General features: G+C 45.2%; 1 pseudogene; it reads left to right on the plus strand.

Moving 5' to 3' along the window:
• Window positions 1-18,165, plus strand: part of LOC718722 (tubulin beta-8 chain-like) — a 30,250-nt pseudogene extending 12,085 nt beyond the window's left edge.
• The last annotated feature ends 735 nt before the right edge of the window (window positions 18,166-18,900 follow it).

Here is an 18,900-nt window from a genome sequence, read left to right on the forward strand (position 1 = left end):
TTCTCTTTTGTTTATATATTTTTTAATGTTTATTTATTTATTTATTTTGGGACAGAGTCTCCTCTGTCGCCCAGACTGGAAGTGGCGCGATCTCGGCTCACTGCAGCCTCCCCTCCTGGGTTCACGCCATTCTCCTGCCTCAGCCTCCTGAGTAGCTGGGACTACAGGCACCCACCACCACGCCTGGCTAATTTTTGTATTTTTAGTAGAGACAGGGTTTCATCATGTTGGCCAGGATGGTCTCGATCTCCTAACCTCGTGATCTGCCTGCCTTGGCCTCCCAGACTCCTGAAGTGCTGGGATTACAGGTGCGAGCCACCACGCCCAGGCACACCACGGTGTCTTTTCTTCTGGTTCTTTGCCTTTACCTCACCACGGGAAGGAGTCCTGACCAGCTTTTCCTGTCGTCCATGGTTGCAGCCACCTGCGCAAGGCAGACCAGTACCGACCAATGCACACCTCCCCCGGGTGGGCCCCAGGCGGTCAGTCTCCATGGGTCTCTCCTCTAACACTGCCTGAGAATGCCTGAGACAGAGAGCAATTAGAAGATACGACTTTATAACAGTCTAGTCAAGGAAGTGGAGGGAGAAAAAGAAACGACGTAAAAGGAAACAAGTGCTTGTTTGCTTGCTGTTTAGAATTGGACAGTGGTCACCAAAGTGCTATGGTGCTTAGATTTTGTTGAAGAAATTTAAAAGTGTGATATTCACTTTTTGCTTAAAAATATTAATTTTTAGGACACACGGGTGAGTATATCCTTTACAACCATTTAGACCACCTTGAGATAAAAGGAAGTTGGGGTTGCTGTTTTAAAATGTTCAAGGGAGTATATAGATTTTCAAAACAAATGGGCCAGGGCTGAAGATGGAGAGGGCACTGTGGATCGGGGGCAGTGGAGGGCAGAGCAGTTCGCAGGTGCTTAGTCCTCAACAGTGACCTGCACCTGGGAGGCAGTGTAGACGGGAGCTCAGGCAGCACCTTGCCTGAGTCGCTGACTTCTTAGACTAGTACAAAAGGCAGCTTTTGTGGAGCCGGGCGCGGTGGCTCACGCCTGTAATCCCAGCACTTTGGGAGGCCGAGGCTGGTGGATCACGAGGTCAGGAGATCGAGACCATCCTGGCTAACACGGTGAAACCCCATCTCCATTAAAAATACAAAAACTTAGCCGGGCGAGGTGGCGGGCGCCTGTAGTCCCAGCTACTCGGGAGGCTGAGGCAAGAGAATGGCGTGAACCCGGGAGGCGGAGCTTGCAGTGAGCCGAGATGGCGCCACTGCACTCCAGCCTGGGCAACAGAGTGAGACTCCATCTCAAAAAAAAGAAAAACAAAACCAAAGGCAACCTTTGTGGATCACTGACGTGGTTTGGGTCTGTGTTCCTGACCAAACCTCATGTCTAATTATAATCTCTAGTGTTGGAGGTGGGGCCGGGTAGGAGGTGATTGGATCACAGCGGTGATTTCTCATGAATGGTTTAGTACCATCCACGTTGGTGCTATTCTCATGATACAGTTCACACGAGATCTGTGGTGGTTTAAAAGTGGGCAGCACCTTCCCCCATGCTTCTGCTCCTCCTTTGCCTTCAGCCATGATTGAAGCTCCCTAAGGCGTCCCCACGAGCAGAAGCTGCAATGCTTCCTGTACAATCTGCACAACCCTGAGCCAATTAACCTCTTTTCATTTTTCTTTCTTTCTTTTTTTTCTTTTGGGGACAGAGTCTCGCTCTGTCGCCCAGGCTGGAGTGCAGTGGCGCAATCTCGGCTCACTGCAACCTTCACCTCCCAGGTTCTAGTGATTCTCCTGCCTCAGCCTCCCAAGTAGCTGGGACTACAGGTGCCCACCACTGCGCCTGGCTAATTTTTGTATTTTTGTAGAGACGGTCTCACCATGTTGGCCAGGCTGGTCTCAAACTCCTGACCTCAGATGATCCACCCACCTTGGCCTCCCAAAGTGCTGGGATTACAAGCATGAGCCACTGCACCAGGCCCTCTTTTTTTTTTTTTTTTTTTTTTTTTTTTTTTTTTTTTTAAGATGGAGTCTCACTCTGTCGCCCAGGCTGGAGTGCAGTGGCCCGATCTCAGCTCACTGCAACTTCCACCTCCCGGGTTCAAGCGATTCTCCTGCCTCAGCCTCCCGAGTAGCTGGGACTATAGGCGCCTGCCACCACACCCAGCTAATTTTTGTATTTTTAGTAGAGACGGGGTTTCACCGTGTTGGCCAGGATGGTCTCGATCTCCTGACCTCGTGATCCGCCCGTCTCGGCCTCCCAAAGTGCTGGGATTACAGGCGTGAGCCACTGTGCCCGGCCCGTCTTCTTTTGAGAAGTGTCTGCTTATGTCCCTTGTCAATGTTTTCATGGGGTTGTTTTCCTCATGTTCAACATCATATCATCAGAGAAATGCAAATCAATGTGAGATGCCATCTCATATTAGTCAGAATGGCTACTATTAAAAAGTAAAAAAATAAATTCTGGTTAGACTTCAGAGAAAATGAAATGCTTACACACTGTTGGTGAGAATGTAAATTAGTTCAGCCACTGTGAAAAGCAGTTTGGAGATTTTTCAAAGAATTTAAAACAGAAGTGCCATTCAACCAGCAATTCCATTACTGAGTATATATCCAAAAGAAAATTAAAAATTCTACAAAAAGAAACCCCACATGCACTTGTATATTCATTATATTGCTATTCACAAAAGGGAAGGCATGGAATTAACTTGTGTGTGAATCAATAAACTGGATAGAAATATGTGCCACATATACACCACAAGATACTATGCACACGTTAAAAAGAATACAGTCATGTCCTGTGCAGCACTGTGGATACGTCTGGAGGCCATTATCCTAAGGAAATTAACACAGGAACAGAAAACCAAATACCACGTGTTCTTGCCTGTAAGCGGGATCTGAACATGAGGTACTCATGAATATAAAGATGTCAGCAATAGACATTGAGAACTACTGGATGAAGGAAGGAAGGAGGAGGGCAGGGGGTGAGAAACTACAGGTGCTATGCTCACTGCCTTGGTGATGGGATCAATTATATCCCAAAATATATGCTCACTTCCTTGGTGATGGGATCAACAATATCCCACATAACTCAGCATCACGCAATATATCCACGTAAAAAACCTGAAAACGTACTCCTTGAATCTAAAAAATTTAAGGTAGAGACAGAGTAAGGGGCAGAATAGAAACCTACACCCTCATCCCCCACAAAAAAACACCAAATTTTCACAATTCACTACATTCAAGAAGCAGTGGTCAAAGGGACCAAAAATTGGGTGAACAATCCCAGTACCTGGCATTAACTTCATGTCACTCAAGGAGACATTGGAGAAGACAAACAAACGACAGTCTAGAAGCACGGATGCCACCTCTTTTTCAACCACCAGTAGTGGCCACATGGTGCAGAGACTGTATGTTTGGGAGAGGGAGAGCAAGGGTTGTGAGGCTTTGCAATAAACTCAGTACTACCCTGTCACAGAGAAAAGCAGAACCAGACTGTACTCAGCTGACATCTGCCAAAAGAGGGAGCACTTGGACTGGCCCTAGCAGGAGGAAAATCTTCCATCTCAGTGTTGGGAGCTTGAGTCTTTACAAGCCTTGCCGTCATGAGTTGACGTCCTATTGGACCTTAAGAGAACTGAAGGGGCAGTCTAGGCCACAAGGACTTCAATTATTAGGCAAGTCACACTCCGAGCTGGGCTCGGAGACAGTGGAATGTGGAGGGTGGGGAGAATGTGGCCTCCTGAGACAGCAGCCAGAGCAGCTAAGGGAGTGCTCACAACACCACACCCCCACCCAGCAGCAGCCACACAACACAGAGAAACCTGTGAATTTGGGAGAGGGAGAGCACAGTGACTGGGGGACTTAACATTAAACTCAGTGCTGCCATGTCAGTAAAGACCTGGCAGAATTCCTCACCTGCTGACTAAAGAACCCCTGAACCCAGAATAAAAACAGTGATACCCAGGCAATACACCGTGGGCACTGGGCTCTGAGAACTGCCAACTTCAGGTGTGACCCAGCACGTTTCCAGCTGTGGTAGCTACAGTGAAAGACTTCTTCTGTTCGAGAAAAGCAGCGAGGAAAGTAAAGGGAACTCTGTATTGCACCTGATATACCAGCTCAGCCACAGTGGGGTAGAGCACCAAGGAGATTCTTAGAGTCCCTGAGTCCAGGCCTGGGGGCTTGGTCAGCATTTCTGCACTCGCCCTGGGCCAAAGGTCGAGTTCCAGGCATTGCAGAATTTATCACAAGCTAACTAAAGAGTCCTTGGGCTTTCAGGGAGAAATTGATGATGATTTGACAGAACCCCCACCGTGGGCCGGTGGTGTTGGCAGTCATAGGAGAGGCTCCTCTACCTGCAGACAGGGGAAGGAAGAGTAGAAAATACTTTGTCTTATGCCCTAAGTGCCAGGTTAGCTACAGTAAAATAGAAGAGCAGGTAAATTGTGAAGATTCTGTGCTTTAATCTCTGGCTCCCAGATAGCATCTACGGACCCACTCATGGCTGGGGGAACTTGCCGCCCTATAGGCAGAGACACAGACCTGGCTGGCTTTGCCATCTACTAATCACAGAGTCCTAGGGCTTTGAGTAAACCGATATGGTAGCCAAGTAGTGGTTACAGTGGGCCTTGGGTGAGACCAAGTTCTGTGCCTACGTCAGGTGTGAACCAGCACAGTCTCAGTGCTGGTGGCCACAGGTGTGCTTGTGTTACCCCAGCCCCAGCTCCCATGCCTCAGCACAGAAAGAGAGACTCTGCTGGTTTGAGAGAAAGTAAGGGAAGACAACAAGAGTCTCTACTTGATGAATCAAGAGAATTTTTCTTGTTTTCTTTTTTTTTTTTTTTGAGACGGAGTTTCACTCTTGTTGCGCAGGCTGGAGTACAATGGTGCGATCTTGGCTCACCATAACCTCCATCTCCCAGGTTCAAGCAATTCTCCTGCCTCAGCCTCCCTAATAGCTGGGATTACAGGCATGCACCACCACGCCTGACGAATTTTGTATTTTTGGTAGAGACGGGGTTTCTCCATGTTGGTCTCGAACTCCCAGCCTCAGATGACCCACCCGCCTTGGCCTCCCAAAGTGCTGGGATTACAGGCGTGGGCCACCACACCTGGCCAAGAGAATTTTTCTTGATGCTAATCCGAGGCCACCAAGGCAGTACCTCTTCGTGTTTGCATAAACTACTGTGTTATTGGGCTTCGGACCCAAGTCTCTTTGAATACCTGGAAAGTGTTCCCAAAAATAATGAGCACACACGAGCCCAGACTGTGAAGACTACAATAAAGACTGAACTCTTCAATGCCCAGATATAGATGAACATCTACAAGCATCAAGACCATCCAGGAAAACATGACCTCACCAAACAAGCTGAATAAGGCACCAGGGACCAATCTTGGAAAAACAGAGATATGTGACCTTTCATACAGGAAATCCAAAATAGCTGGTTGAGGTAATTCAAAGAAATGCAATATAACACAGAGAAGGAATTCAAAATTCTATCAGATAAATTTAACAATGAGATTGAAATAAAAAGAATAAAGCTGAAATTCTGAAGTTAAAATGCTATTGTCATAGTGAAGAATGGATCAGAATTACTTAAAAGAATTAATCAAGGAGAAGATAGATTTAGTGAACTTGAAGCCAGACTATTTAAAAATACAAAGTCGGCCAGGCGCGGTGGCTCACGCCTGTAATCCCAGCACTTTGGGAGGCCGAGACGGGCGGATCACGAGGTCAGGAGATCGAGACCATCCTGGCTCATACGGTGAAACCCCGTCTCTACTAAAAATACAAAAAACTAGCCAGGCAAGGTGGCGGGCGCCTGTAGTCCCAGCTACTCAGGAGGCTGAGGCAGGAGAATGGCGTGAACCTGGGAGGTGGAGCTTGCAGTGAGCTGAGATCTGGCCACTGCACTCCAGCCCGTGCGACAAAGCAAGACTCTGTCTCAAAAAAAAAAAAAAAAAAAATTTTAAAATAAAATAAAATAAAAAAATACAAAGTCAGAGGAGACAAAAAATAAAAAATAAAAAATAAAGCATGCCTATGGAATCTAAAAAATAGCCTTAAAATAGCAAATCTAAGAGTTAATTGGCCTTAAAGAGGAGGTAGAAAAAGGGATAAGAGTTGAACATTTATTTAAATAAATAATATTAAACAATTCCTCAACATTTGATATCAACATTCAAGTAAAAGAAAGTTACAGAACATCAAGCAGATTTAACTCAAAGAAGACCACCTCAAGGCACTTAACTGAACTCCCAAAGGTTAAGGATAAAGAAATGATTCTAAAAGCAGCGAGAGAAGAGACACAAATAACATTCGATGGAACTCCAATACATCTGACAGCAGACTTTTCAGGGGAAAATTTACAGGCTGAGAGAGCGGCATGACATACTAAAAAAGCTGAAGGAAAAAAAAAAATTTAGAATAATGTATCTGGCAAAAACGTCCTTTAAACTTGACGGAGAAATAAGAACTTTTCCCGACAAACAAAAACTGAGGGATTTCATTAACACCAGACCTGTCCTACAAGAAATGCTAAAGGGATTTCTTAACCTAAAAGAAGAGAAGTTAGTGAGCAATAAGAAATCATCTGAAGGTACAGAACTCACTAGCAATAGCACATGGAAAAATACAGAATATTATAACTTGGTAATTATAGGGTGCAAAAATCTCAAATAGAAAGAGTAAACAACAAACCAATAAAAAATAATAACTACAACATATTTCCAAGACATAGACAGTAAAATAGGGAATGAAGAGAAACAACAAAAACTTTAAAAGAATGGCAATAAAGTAGTTTTTATTAGTTGTTTTGCTTGTTTCTTTGTTTATGTAATCAGTGTTAAATTGTCCACAGTCTAAAATAATGTATTAAATTATTTTCAAGCCTCATGGTAATTTGAAATAAAAAAGTATACCACAGATGTACAAAAAGTCAAAAGCAAGAAATTAGATTATAATACAAGAGAAATCACCCTTACTAAAAGGAAGACAGGAAGAAAGGAAAGAAGGAAGAGAGGACAAAAATCAATCAGAAAACCAATAACAAAATGGCAGAAGTATGAGACTTGGACACAGGAAGAGGAACATCACACACCGTGGCCTATTGTTGGGGGGGAGGGTCAAACTCATTCTTTGAGGCTAGTATTACCCTGATATCAAAATCAGACAAAGACACATTAAAAAAGTAAACTACAGGCCCATATCTGAAAATATTAGTGCAAAAATTTGCAAAAACCCTAGCAAATGTAATTAAACAATACATAAATAGGTAATTCATAATGACCAAGTGGGATTTATCCCAGGGATGAAAGGATGGTTCAACATACAAATCAATCAATGTGACATGTCACATAAACAGAATGAAGGGGCTGGGCACAGTGGCTCATGCCTATAATCCCAGCACTTTGGGAAGCCAAGGTGGGCATATCACCTGAGGTCAGGAGTTTGAAACCAGTCTGGCCAACATGGCGAAACCCTGTCTCTACTAAAAATACAAAAATTAACCAGGCATGGTGGTGGGTGCCTGTAATCCCAGCTACTTGGGAGGCTGAAGCAGGAGAATCACTTGAACCCGGGAGGCAGAGGTTGCAGTGAGTTGAGATCATGCCATTGCACTCCAGCCTGGGTGACAGAGGGAGACTTTGTCTCAAAAAAAAAAAAAAAGGATAAAATTCATGTAATCATTTGAATTGTGCTAAAAAATTATTTGATAAAATTTAATATCTTTAATAATAAAAGCCCTTTGAAAACTGGGTATGGAATGAACATGCCTCAACATAATAAAAGTCTTATATGACAGACCCACAGCTAGTATCAGACTAAGTGGGGAAAAACTAAAAGCCTTTCCTCTAAAATCTGGAAGATGACGAGAATGTCCACTCTTACCACTGTTACTCACAGTAATTCTGAAAGTCCTGTCTGGAGCAATCAGACAAAAGAAAGCAATAAAAGGCCTCCCAATTGGAAAAGAAGTAAAATTATCTTTTTTTGCCAATATATAATCTTACATTTGAAAAAGCATAAAGACTCCTCTGATAGGGTTTGAATGTGTGTCCCCTCCCAAATTTCATATTTAAATGTAATTCTCAATGTTGGAGGTGGGTCTGGTGAAAGGTGATTTAACTATCGGGGTGGATTACTCACAAATGGCTTAGCACCATCCCATTTGGTACTATCCTCATGATAGTGAGTTCCTATAAGATCTGGTTATTTAAAAGTGTGTAACAACTTGCCCCTCTGTTTTTTGCTCCTGCTTTTTGCCCTGTGATGTGCAAGATTCTGCTTCAACTTCTGCCATGACTGTAAACGTCCAGAGGCCTCCCCAGAAGTGCATGCCAGTGCTATGCCTTCTCTACAGCCTGTAGAATCATGAGCCACTTAAACCTCCTTTCTAAAAAATAAATTACCCAGTCTCAGTTATTTATAGTGATGCAAAAATGATGCAAAAATAGCTTAATACAGAAAATTGGCACCAAGGAGTAGAAAATTTTTATAAGAATACCTGAAAATGTGGCATCAGCTTTGTAATTTGGTAAAGAAGCAGAGGTTGGAAGAGTTTGTAGGACTCAGAAGAAGACAGAAAAATGAGGGAAAGTTGAGATTTTCTTAGAGACTGGTTGAACGGCTGTGACCAAAATGCTGATAGTGATCTGGACAGAGAAGGCTGAGCTGAGAAGGTCTCAGATGAAAATTAGAAACTTATTAGGACCGAAGCAAAGGTCATGCATTTTGTCTTAGCAAAGTGGTTGGCTGAATTTCTGTCATGCCCTAGGGATATATAAAAGTTTGAATTTGAAATTGATGACTTAGGGTTTCTGTTGGAAAAATGTCTAAGCAGCAAAGCATTTGAGATGTGGCCTGGCTGCTTCTAACAACCTATGCTCACATGTTCTAGCAAAAAAAAAAAAAAAAAAAAAAAAAAAAAAAGTTGTAACTTATACTTACAAGGGAAGCATAGTGTAAAAGCTTGAAAACTTTGCAGCCTAGTCATGTGGCTGAAAAATAAAAAGCTTTTATAAAAGAGGAACTCAAGCAGGCTGTGGAGCAACCACTTGTTAGAGGTATTTGCATAACCTAAAAAAAGCAAGTGTTGATAGCCAAGACAATGGGAAAGAGGAATTGAAGGCATTTTAGAAATTTAAAAGGCGGCCCCCCATCACAAGCCCTGAGGCCTAAAAGAAGAGAATAGTTTCTGGGATCAGGCCCAGGACCTGCTGTCTTGGGTAACCTTGGAATATAGCTCCCTGCATCCTGGCCACTGCTTCAGCTTCAGGTGTAGGTCAAATTGACCCAGGACAACTCCAGTCACTGCTTCAGAGGGTGCAAGCCATAAGCCTTGGTAGCTTCCATGTGGTGTTAGGCCTGGGAGAGTACAAAATGCAAGAGTTGAGACTTGGGAGCCTCCATCTTTATTTCAAAGGATGTATGAAAAAGCCATGGTGTGCAAGCAGAAGCGTGCTGCAGGGGTGGAGCCCTCATGGAGAACCTCTACTAAAACAATGGAGAAAAGAAATGTGGGGTGACAGTCCCCATGCAGGCTCCCCACTGGGGTATGGCCTAGTAGATCTGTGAGGAGAGAATCACTGTCCTCCAGGGCCCAGAATGGTAGATCTAGATACAGCTTGCACCTTGCACCTGGAAAAGCCAGAGGCACACAATACCAGCCAGAGGCACACAATGCCAGCCCATGAGAGCAGCTGTGGGGGCTGAACCCTGCAAAGTCACAAGATTGAACTTCCCAAGGCATTAGTGTGCCCTGGAAATGGGACACAGAGTCAAAAATAATTATTTTGGAGCCTTACAATTCAATAACTGCCCTTCTGGGTTTCAGACTTTCGTGGGTCCTGTGGCCCCTTTCTTTTGGCCAATTTCTTCCTTTTAAAATAGGAGTATTTACCCAATGCCTCTGCCCCATTTGTATCTTGGAAGTACCTAGCTTGTTTTTTATTTTACAGGCTTATTAGGAGGAAGAAACTAGCTTTGTCTTAGATGAGACTTTTGACTTTTGAGTTAAAGCTGAAATGAGTTAAGACTTTGGGGATTATTGGGAAGTCATGATTGTATTTTGAAATATGAGAAGGATATGAGATTTGGAATGACCAGGGGCAAAGTGATATGGTTTGGGTGTGTGTTCCCACCAAAATCTTATATTGAAATGTAATCCTCATTGTTGGAAGTGGGCCTAGTGGGGAGGTGATTGAATCATAAGGGCAGGATTTCCATGAACAGTTTGGCATCATTTCCTTTGCTGCCATTCTCACAATAGTAAGTTTTCATGAGAGCTGGTTATCAACAAGTGTGTAGCACTTCCCCCCTGCCCTCGCACTTACCATGGGATGTGCAAGCACCAGATTTATTTTCCACCTTGATTGTCAGTTGTCAGAGGCTTCACCAGAAGCAGACGCCAGTGCTATGCTTTCTGTACAGCCTGTAGAACCATGAGCCAGTTAAACCAATTTCCTTTATAAATTAACCAGTCACCAATTATTTTTATAGCAATGTGAGGATGGCCTAATATATCCACCAAAAAACTATCAGAAGTAATAACTTGAATAAATTTACAGAATACAAAATCAACACATATAAATCGGTAGGATTTCTGTATGCCAACAGTCAACAAATTGAAAAAGAATTCAAAAATGTAATACTATTTGCAATAGCCACAGATAAAACAAAATGTGTGGAAATTTACCAAAGAAATAAAAGTTCTCAACAATTAAAACTGTAAAACACTGATAAAAGAAATGAAAGAGGACCCAAAAATTGGAAAGATGTTTTTATGTTCACAGATTGGAAGAATCAGTATTTTTTAAAAATGTCCATACAATCCAAAGCAATCTATACATTTCATGCCATCTCTATCAAAATAACAGGCCAAGGGCAGTGGCTCATGCCTGTAATCCCAACACTCTGGGAGCCTGAGGTCGGTGGATCACGAGGTCAAGAGTTCAAGACCAGCCTGACCAACTTGGTGAAACCCCATCTCTACTAAAAATACAAAAAAATTAGCCAGGCTTGGTGGCAGGTGCCTGTAATCCCAGCTACTCAGGAGGCTGAGGCAGGAGAATGGCGTGAACCCGGGAGGCGGAGCTTGTGGTGAGCCAAGATCGAACCACTGCACTCCAGTCTAGGTGACAGAGTGAGACTCCATCAAAAAAAAAAAAAAAAAAAAAAGACATTCCTCACAGAAATAGAAAAAAAAAAATTTAGATGGAACAAAACACCCTAATAGTCAAAGCTATGCTGAGTATGTAAAACAAAACTGGAGGAATTCCATTACCTGGTTTTAAATTATACTACTAAGTTATACTACTTAAAACAGCATGACACTAGCACAAAAACAGACATAATGACAAATGGAACAAAATAGAGACCTTAGAAACAAACTCATACAGCTAAACTAAACTTATTTTCAACAAAAGTGCCAAGAACATACAATAAAAAATAAGACAGTTTTTGTAATAAATGGGCTGAGAAAACTGGCAAGCCATAGGCAGAAGAATAAAACTAGAACCCTATTTCTTGCCACATACAAAAATCAAATTAAAATGAATTAAAGACTTAAACCTAACACCTCAAACTATCAAACTTTTATAAGAAAACATTGGGGAAACTCTTTAGGGCATTGGTTTGGGCAAAAATTTCTTAAATAATGCCACATAAGCACAGATAACCAAAAAAAACATGGACAAACGGGATTACAGCAAGTCAGAAAGCCTTTTTAAAGTGAAGGGAACAATAAACAAAATGAAGAGAATATCCACAGATGTAAATTATCCATCTGAAAAGCAATTAATAGCTACATGATATGGTTAGGCTTTGTGTCCCCACCCAAATCTCATATTGAATTGTAATCCCCAGGTGTTGAGGGAGAGACCTGTAGAAGGTGATTGGATCATGGGGGTAGTTTCCCCCATGCTGTTCTTCTGATAGTGAGTGAGTTCTCATGAAATCAGATGGTTTTATAAGGGGCTCTTCTCCCTTTGCTTCACACACATGCTGTCTCACCTGCTGTCTTGGAAGAGGTGCCTGCTTCCCCATCTGCCATGATTGTAAGTTTCCTGAGGCCTCCCCAGCCATGTGGAACTGTGAGTCAATTAAACCCATTTCCTTTATAAATTACCCAGTCTTGCCAGGTGCGGCAACTCATGCCTGTAATCTCACCACTTTGGGAAGACAAGGCAGGTGGGTTACAGGGTCAGGAGTTCAAGACCAGCCTGACCAAGATGGCGAAACCCCATCTCTACTAAAAATACAAAAATTAGCCAGGCATGGTGGCAGGTGCCTGTAATCCCAGCTACTCAGGAGGCTGAGGCAGAGAATTGCTTGAACCAGGAGGTGGAGGTGAGCCGAGATTGCCCCACTGCACTTCAGCCTGGGCAACAGATCAAGACTTCATCTCAGTAAATAGATAACCCAGTCTCGGGTAATTTTTATAGGAGTACAGAAACAGACTAATACACTACAATATATTGAGTTCCAAAAATTCTGTAGAAAAAATGTAATAATCCAATTAAAGAGTGGACAAATAATTTAAATAGACATTTATGAAAAGAAGACATACAAATGTCAAACAGGCAAATGAAAAGGTGCTTCACATCACTGATCATCATAGAAATGCAAATCAAACCCCAAATGAGACATCATTTCACCCCAGTTAAGGTGGCTTTTATCCAGAAGTCAGTCAAAAACAAATGCTGGTGAGTATGTGGAATGAAGGGAACCCTTGTACACTGTTGTTGGGAGCACAATTAAGGACAGTTTGGATGTTCCTGATTTAACTAAAAATAGAGCCACTGTATGGTCCAGGAATCCCACTGTTCAGTATATGCCTAAGAGAGATAAATTCAAAGACATATTGTAAATCAAAGACATATTGGCACTCTCATGCTTGCTACAGCAGGGTTTATAATAGCCAAGATTTGGAAGGAACCTAAATGTCCGTCAACAGATGACTGTTGATAGAGAAAATGTGGTACATATACCCAATGGAGTACTATTCAGCTATAAGAAAGAATGAGAGTCTGCCATTTGCAATAACATAAATGCAACTGAAAGTCTTTATGTTAAGTGAAATAAGTCAGGCACAGAAAGACAAATGTCACATGTTCTCACTTATTCGTAGATGCTAAAATTCAAAACAATTGGTGTCATAGAGATAGAGAGTATAAGGATGGTTACCAGAGGCTGGAAAGGGCAATGAGGGAACAGAGGGATAGTGGGGATGCTAAATGGGTAAAATAAAATGGTCAGAAAGAATGAATAAGACAGTATTTGATAGCACAACAGAGTGATTATAGTAAAAAACAATTTAACTTACATTTTAAAAACCTAAAAGAGTCTAATTGGATTGTTTATAACACAAGCTATAAATGCTTGAGAGGGTGGATACCCCATTTTTTATTATGTATTACTCACTGCATGCCTGTATCAAAGTATGTCATGTACCCCCATAAATATATACACCAACTATGTACTCACAAAAATAAATTAAAAACTGAAATTAAAATTAAAACCAAAGGGAGGAGAGTATAATGAGGAATGTGTGACCCACGACTTGAACCAGATTTTCAGGTTAACTTTGGAATGTCCTTATCCAAGAGGAGGAGTCCATTTAGTCAATAGGAGCTTAGAAAATAATTTTTAGTTTATTCGTGGAAAAAAGGATTTTTAATCCTGAGCCATAACTCTCAGTCAATGAATCCCTGCAGGGAACCCTGTTCTTTACTCTGGAGATAAACACTATTTTTCTTTTCCACTGAATAACACCACATTTCAAAATGGGGGAAAATATCTTGAAACGAAGAGGTACAGCCTCATTAAATTTGATTTGGTTTCAATTGTAATTAATTTAATCACATGTGTTCTAGAGTTTGTCCTCAGTCTTCTCCTACTTTAGGCCCACGATCTGTTGAATTTGCTCAGCTCCCTGCTCAACAGCAGGAAATCAGTTTGAATTATTTAAAAACCTCATTGTGGCTGGGAGCGGTGGCTCATGCCTGTAATCCCAGCAATTTGGGAAGCCAAGGTGGGCAGATTGCTTGTTGTCAGGGGTTTGAGACCAGCCCAGCAAACAGCCTTTCCTAACCACAGATCTCCTAATAGAGGAAAGCACTCATCAATTACAAAAATATGTCCTCAATCTAGGGCAGGTGCAAGGCACTTTGTGAGTATGGAAACTAGAGTCCTCCCCTCCCACATGGGAGGAAAATTCAGTTTCCGGTCAGCTAAGGATTTAGTCTTAGTAAAGACGTGGGAGGAAGTTCTCCAGCTGACCAGCTTTCCCCAAACTAAACAGGGTTTAGTAGAGACCAGCCCATCTCTACTAAAGACACAAAAATTAGCTGGGTGTGGTGATTCATGCCTGTAATCGCAGCTACCTGGGAAGCTGAGGCAGGAGAATTACTTGAACCCAGGAGGCGGAGGTTTCAATGAGCCAAGCTGGTGCACTGCACTCCAGCCTGGGCAACAGAGCAAGACTCTGTCTCAAAATAATAATAAATAAATACATAGGTACTCACAAGGCATCTAGAAGGTTAATACTTATGGTCTGAAAATAGCCACTTTTTTTAGCTAGCCACAAATTACAATTGCAGAATATTTGTGGCCATATGAGACATCTTTCACCAAGTCTGAAAAGTGCATAAATGTCCTAAGAGTGCAGCATTTTTTTTGGTAAGGATTAATATTAATGAGCTAGCTTAGGTCGACGGGTTAACGGTCATTGTTAAAACAAATAGCCCCTGACTTTAGTGAGTACATCTGCACCTTCCAAGTTTAATTATAACTCTTTCTCTTTATAGTTACTTACAAGTAGAGACACTAACAAAAGACAGTACATTCCTGCTCTTGTTTTCTGAGGATGTCCAACTCTGTCATGAAGTCATTTCTAATAAACTTGCTTCTTTCATTGTGCAGACTCACCTCAAATTTTTTCCTGCACAAGATCTAAGAATCCTACTTTGTGGTCTGTATCAGGACCCTCTTTTCCAGCAACATCTTTCAGCAACACCATGAAGGGACACCAAGACAAGACCCCCACTCCAAGAAAAACAATCCACACAGAATCAATCAGCTGACACCTGCATGCTCTGTGCCTGACATGACCTAAACGGCCAGCAATTTTCCCCTTCTCCAGTTAAACCTGCCCAACATCCAGGTGAGAACTGGCAACTCTAATGTACTCAGATGCCTTTCTGCAGGAGATTCAAATATTTGCTAATGCTCACTGATACCTTCACTGGTCAGATCGAGGCATTCCCCGCCACATCTGAAAATGTTTACCAGAAGAAATAACTCCTCAGTTTGGGTCATCTAAAAACCTGCAAAGTGACAAGGGCCCATCTTTCACAGCAGGCGTATCCCAACACCTATCCTCAGCTTGAAGAATCCAATACGACCTTCACTCTGCATGGAGACCACGGTCCTCTGAAAGGGGAAAGGGCTAGTCCTACTCTAAAGAAGACTCTAGCTAAATCAGAGGCCTGACTGTCTCTAACACCCATAGCTTACTGCGGGTTTGAACTGCTCCAAAGTCAAACTTATAATGAAGTCCTGTCGAGTTAACATACAGAAGGCCTTTCCTAACCACAGGTCTCCTAATAGAGGAAAGCACTCATCAATTAAAGCACTCATCAATTACAAAAATATGTCCTCAATCTAGGGCAGGTGCAAGGCACTCTGTGAGTATGGAAACTAGAGTCCTCCCCTCCCACATGGGAGGAAAATTCAGTTTCGGGTCAGCTAGGGATTTAGTCTTAGTAAAGACGTGGGAGGAAGTTCTCCAGCTGACCAGCTTTCCCCAACGTGGAAAGGACCACAGCAGGGACACCTGAGCTCCCCAACAGACGTTCAACGCCAAGGGATGCACAGGTGGGTACACCTGTGTGGAAGTCAAGCTGTTGCTTATTCTGGGAGCCCGATGCGAGGCTGGGGGAGGTGGGCGCGGGGCTATTTCAGCGTTGGCGGAGGGCGGGCTGGGTCACTGCGCGTCTGCTCCGCCTCCTGGCGTTTCTCTTGCCGTCCTGATCCCGCCTTAGCCTTGAGGGAGATCGTGCTCACGCAGGCCGGGCAGTGCGGGAATGAGATCGGCGCCAAGGTTGGCAGCCGGGGCTCTGAGGGCCCAGCTCAGGCCTCCGGGTGGCCAGGGAAGATGTTGGCAGTGGTGGGGACGGGGGCAGGTCCCTGCCGGGGACGCGGTGGGACTGGGCGGCTGGCGAGGCGGCCGGGGTGGACCCCAGGGACGCGGCGGCCTAAGGATGGGGGTGGGGGTAGGAGAGGAGCTGGGGCGCCCCCGTGGCTCAGCCCTGGCCTGTCCGGCCCCTCCCGTCTCGCAGTTCTGGGAGACGATCTCTGATGAACACGCCATCGACTCCACCGGCACCTATCAAGGGGACATCCATGGGCAGCTGGAGCGCATCGACGTGTACTACAACGAGGCCTGCGGTGAGAGCCCCGACCTTCCCCACCGCCCTCCTGGGAACGCGGCCCTCCCCTCGCTCATGTCCTCCCGCCCCTCTCGGGTGGCAGGTACGTGCCCCGCGCTGTGCTGGTGGATCTGGAGCCGGGCACCCTGGACTCTGTGCGCTCGGGGCCCTTCGGGCAGATCTTCAGGCCGGACAACTTCATCTTTGGTGAGCTGTGGACGAGGACTGGGGTGAGGTTCCTCAGCCGCTCAAAATCTAGGAGTGCCCCAAGGTCGTCTCCGTGGGAACTGTAGAGCCAGGGTCCCTGAACACCCTCCTATCATCCCTGTCGCTCCATCTGCCTCCTGAACGGGCTTTGGGAGGAAGGCCCAGGTGTCTCCTCAAGGTGAAGAGCTACTGATGTGAACTCCCTGCAGGGAGCTGAGCTGGGGCTGTGGCTACTGCCTTCCCTGAAAATGGGCAGGAGCCACCTGCAGCAAGGTCTGTCAGCCCGTCTCAGGTTTGACTCCTGACTTAATTTCTAACAGGGGAGGCTGCTGCCCTGTAACTCTGGGGGAGGGAATTTCATTTGCTCCACCTGTAGGGAGAACCCTGTGCTCATCTCACGTGACACTTGGCCCTTTTTGCATTATGGTGACCACTGATGACCCTATACCTGGCCATCGAGTGACTGGCTGTACTGTCTTACAGGTCAGAGTGGGGCCGGAAACAACTGGGCCAGGGGGCACTACACAGAAGGCGCGGAGCTGGTGGACTCGGTGCTGGATGTTGTGAGGAAGGAGGCTGAGAGCTGTGACTGCCTGCAGGGTTTCCAGCTGACCCACTCCCTGGGTGGGGGGACGGGGTCTGGGATGGGTTCCCTTCTGCTCAGTAAGATCCGGGAGGAGTACCCAGACAGGATCATGAACACATTCAGCATCCTGCCCTCGCCCAGGGTGTCAGACACGGTGGTGGAGCCCTACAACGCCACCCTGTCCGTCCACCAGCTCATAGAAAATGCGGATGAGACCTTCTGTATAGACAACAAAGCATACGACATCTGTTCCAGGACCCTGAAACTGCCCACGCCCACCTACGGTGACCTGAACCACCTGGTGTCTGCCACCATGAGCGGGGTCACCACGTGCCTGCGCTTCCCAGGCCAGCTGAATGCTGACCTGTGGAAGCTGGCCGTGAACATGGTCCCGTTTCCCCGGCTGCATTTCTTCCTGCCTAGCTTTGCCCCTCTGACCAGCCAGGGCAGCCAGCAGTACCCAGCCCTGTCCGTGGCTGAGCTTACCCAGCAGATGTTTGATGCTAGAATATGATGGCCATGTGCAACCCCCATCATGGCAACTACCTAACAGCGGCTGCCATTTTCAAGGGTCCTATGCCCATGAGGGAGGTGGATGAACAAATGTTCCACCTCAAAAATAAAAATAGCAGGGACTTCGCTGACTGGCTCCCCGACAACGTCAAAACAGCTGTGACATCCCACCCTGGGGGCTAGACATGTGAGCCATCTTCATTGGGAACAACACGGCCGTCCAGGAACCCTTCAAGCGTGTCTCAGAGCAGTTTACAGCAATGTACTGGTGCAAGATCTTCCTCCACTGGTACACGGGTGAAGGGATGGATGAGATGGAATTTACCCAGGCCAAGATCAACGTGAACGACCTAGTGTCTGAGTATCAACGGCGTCAGGATGCCGCGGCGGCGGCGGAGGAGGAGGAGGAGGAGGCGGCCTAGAACTTTCCTTTTCTAGGTAAAGGGGGGAAGCAGTGTGGATTCTTCACTGTGTTCTGACTGCCATGTGTCACTACGCACTTGTTCGTTTGTGTCTTCACCTCTCCTCCTGTTGCATTTCAAAGCATTTTCATACTATATGATTTTGCCTAATAAAGTATTCTTATTGCATCGGGCTTCATCTCCAACTTCTTTCTATGGGCCCCCCTCTGGCTACTGCTGCCAGGTGCGCATGGTTGTCCTGCAAGGCTGAAGCTGTCTAGGTTTATCACACGCCCAGGAACAAGCATTCCAGTGACTCCAGGAGGGGTCTGCATGGGCTGTGGACATGGCAGGCAGGCTTCATAGGAACTTGGGGATGCCCTGGGCCTTGGGCGGCTGCGTAGTGGAAAACCTGGTCCTGAAGGCAAGCCTTGGCTTATCCCATGTTCCAGACTTCTAGGGGACCAGCTGGCCCTCTGTTTCTGCAACTGTAAAAGTGGTCCGTGATCCTGGTGGGCAATGTCCCCAAAGTCCCATCCCAGCATAGAAATGTGGTCAGGCTCTGAACCAGCAATGAAGGGTGGGCAAGCAGGACCCCAGCCGCTCCATCACCATGACGGCCTGGGTGTGTTTGTGTGGCCTCATTCTCTTGAGGTGGGCGTGGGATATCTGGCAGGGACTAGTGGGCAGGAATCAAGCCCAGCGTATACTCACATGCACTGACCCCTATGCAGAAGGGGATTAGGTCCTGGGGGC

The sequence above is a fragment of the Macaca mulatta genome, chromosome 12, assembly GCF_049350105.2.
Source record: "Macaca mulatta isolate MMU2019108-1 chromosome 12, T2T-MMU8v2.0, whole genome shotgun sequence".
NCBI lineage: Eukaryota > Metazoa > Chordata > Mammalia > Primates > Cercopithecidae > Macaca > Macaca mulatta.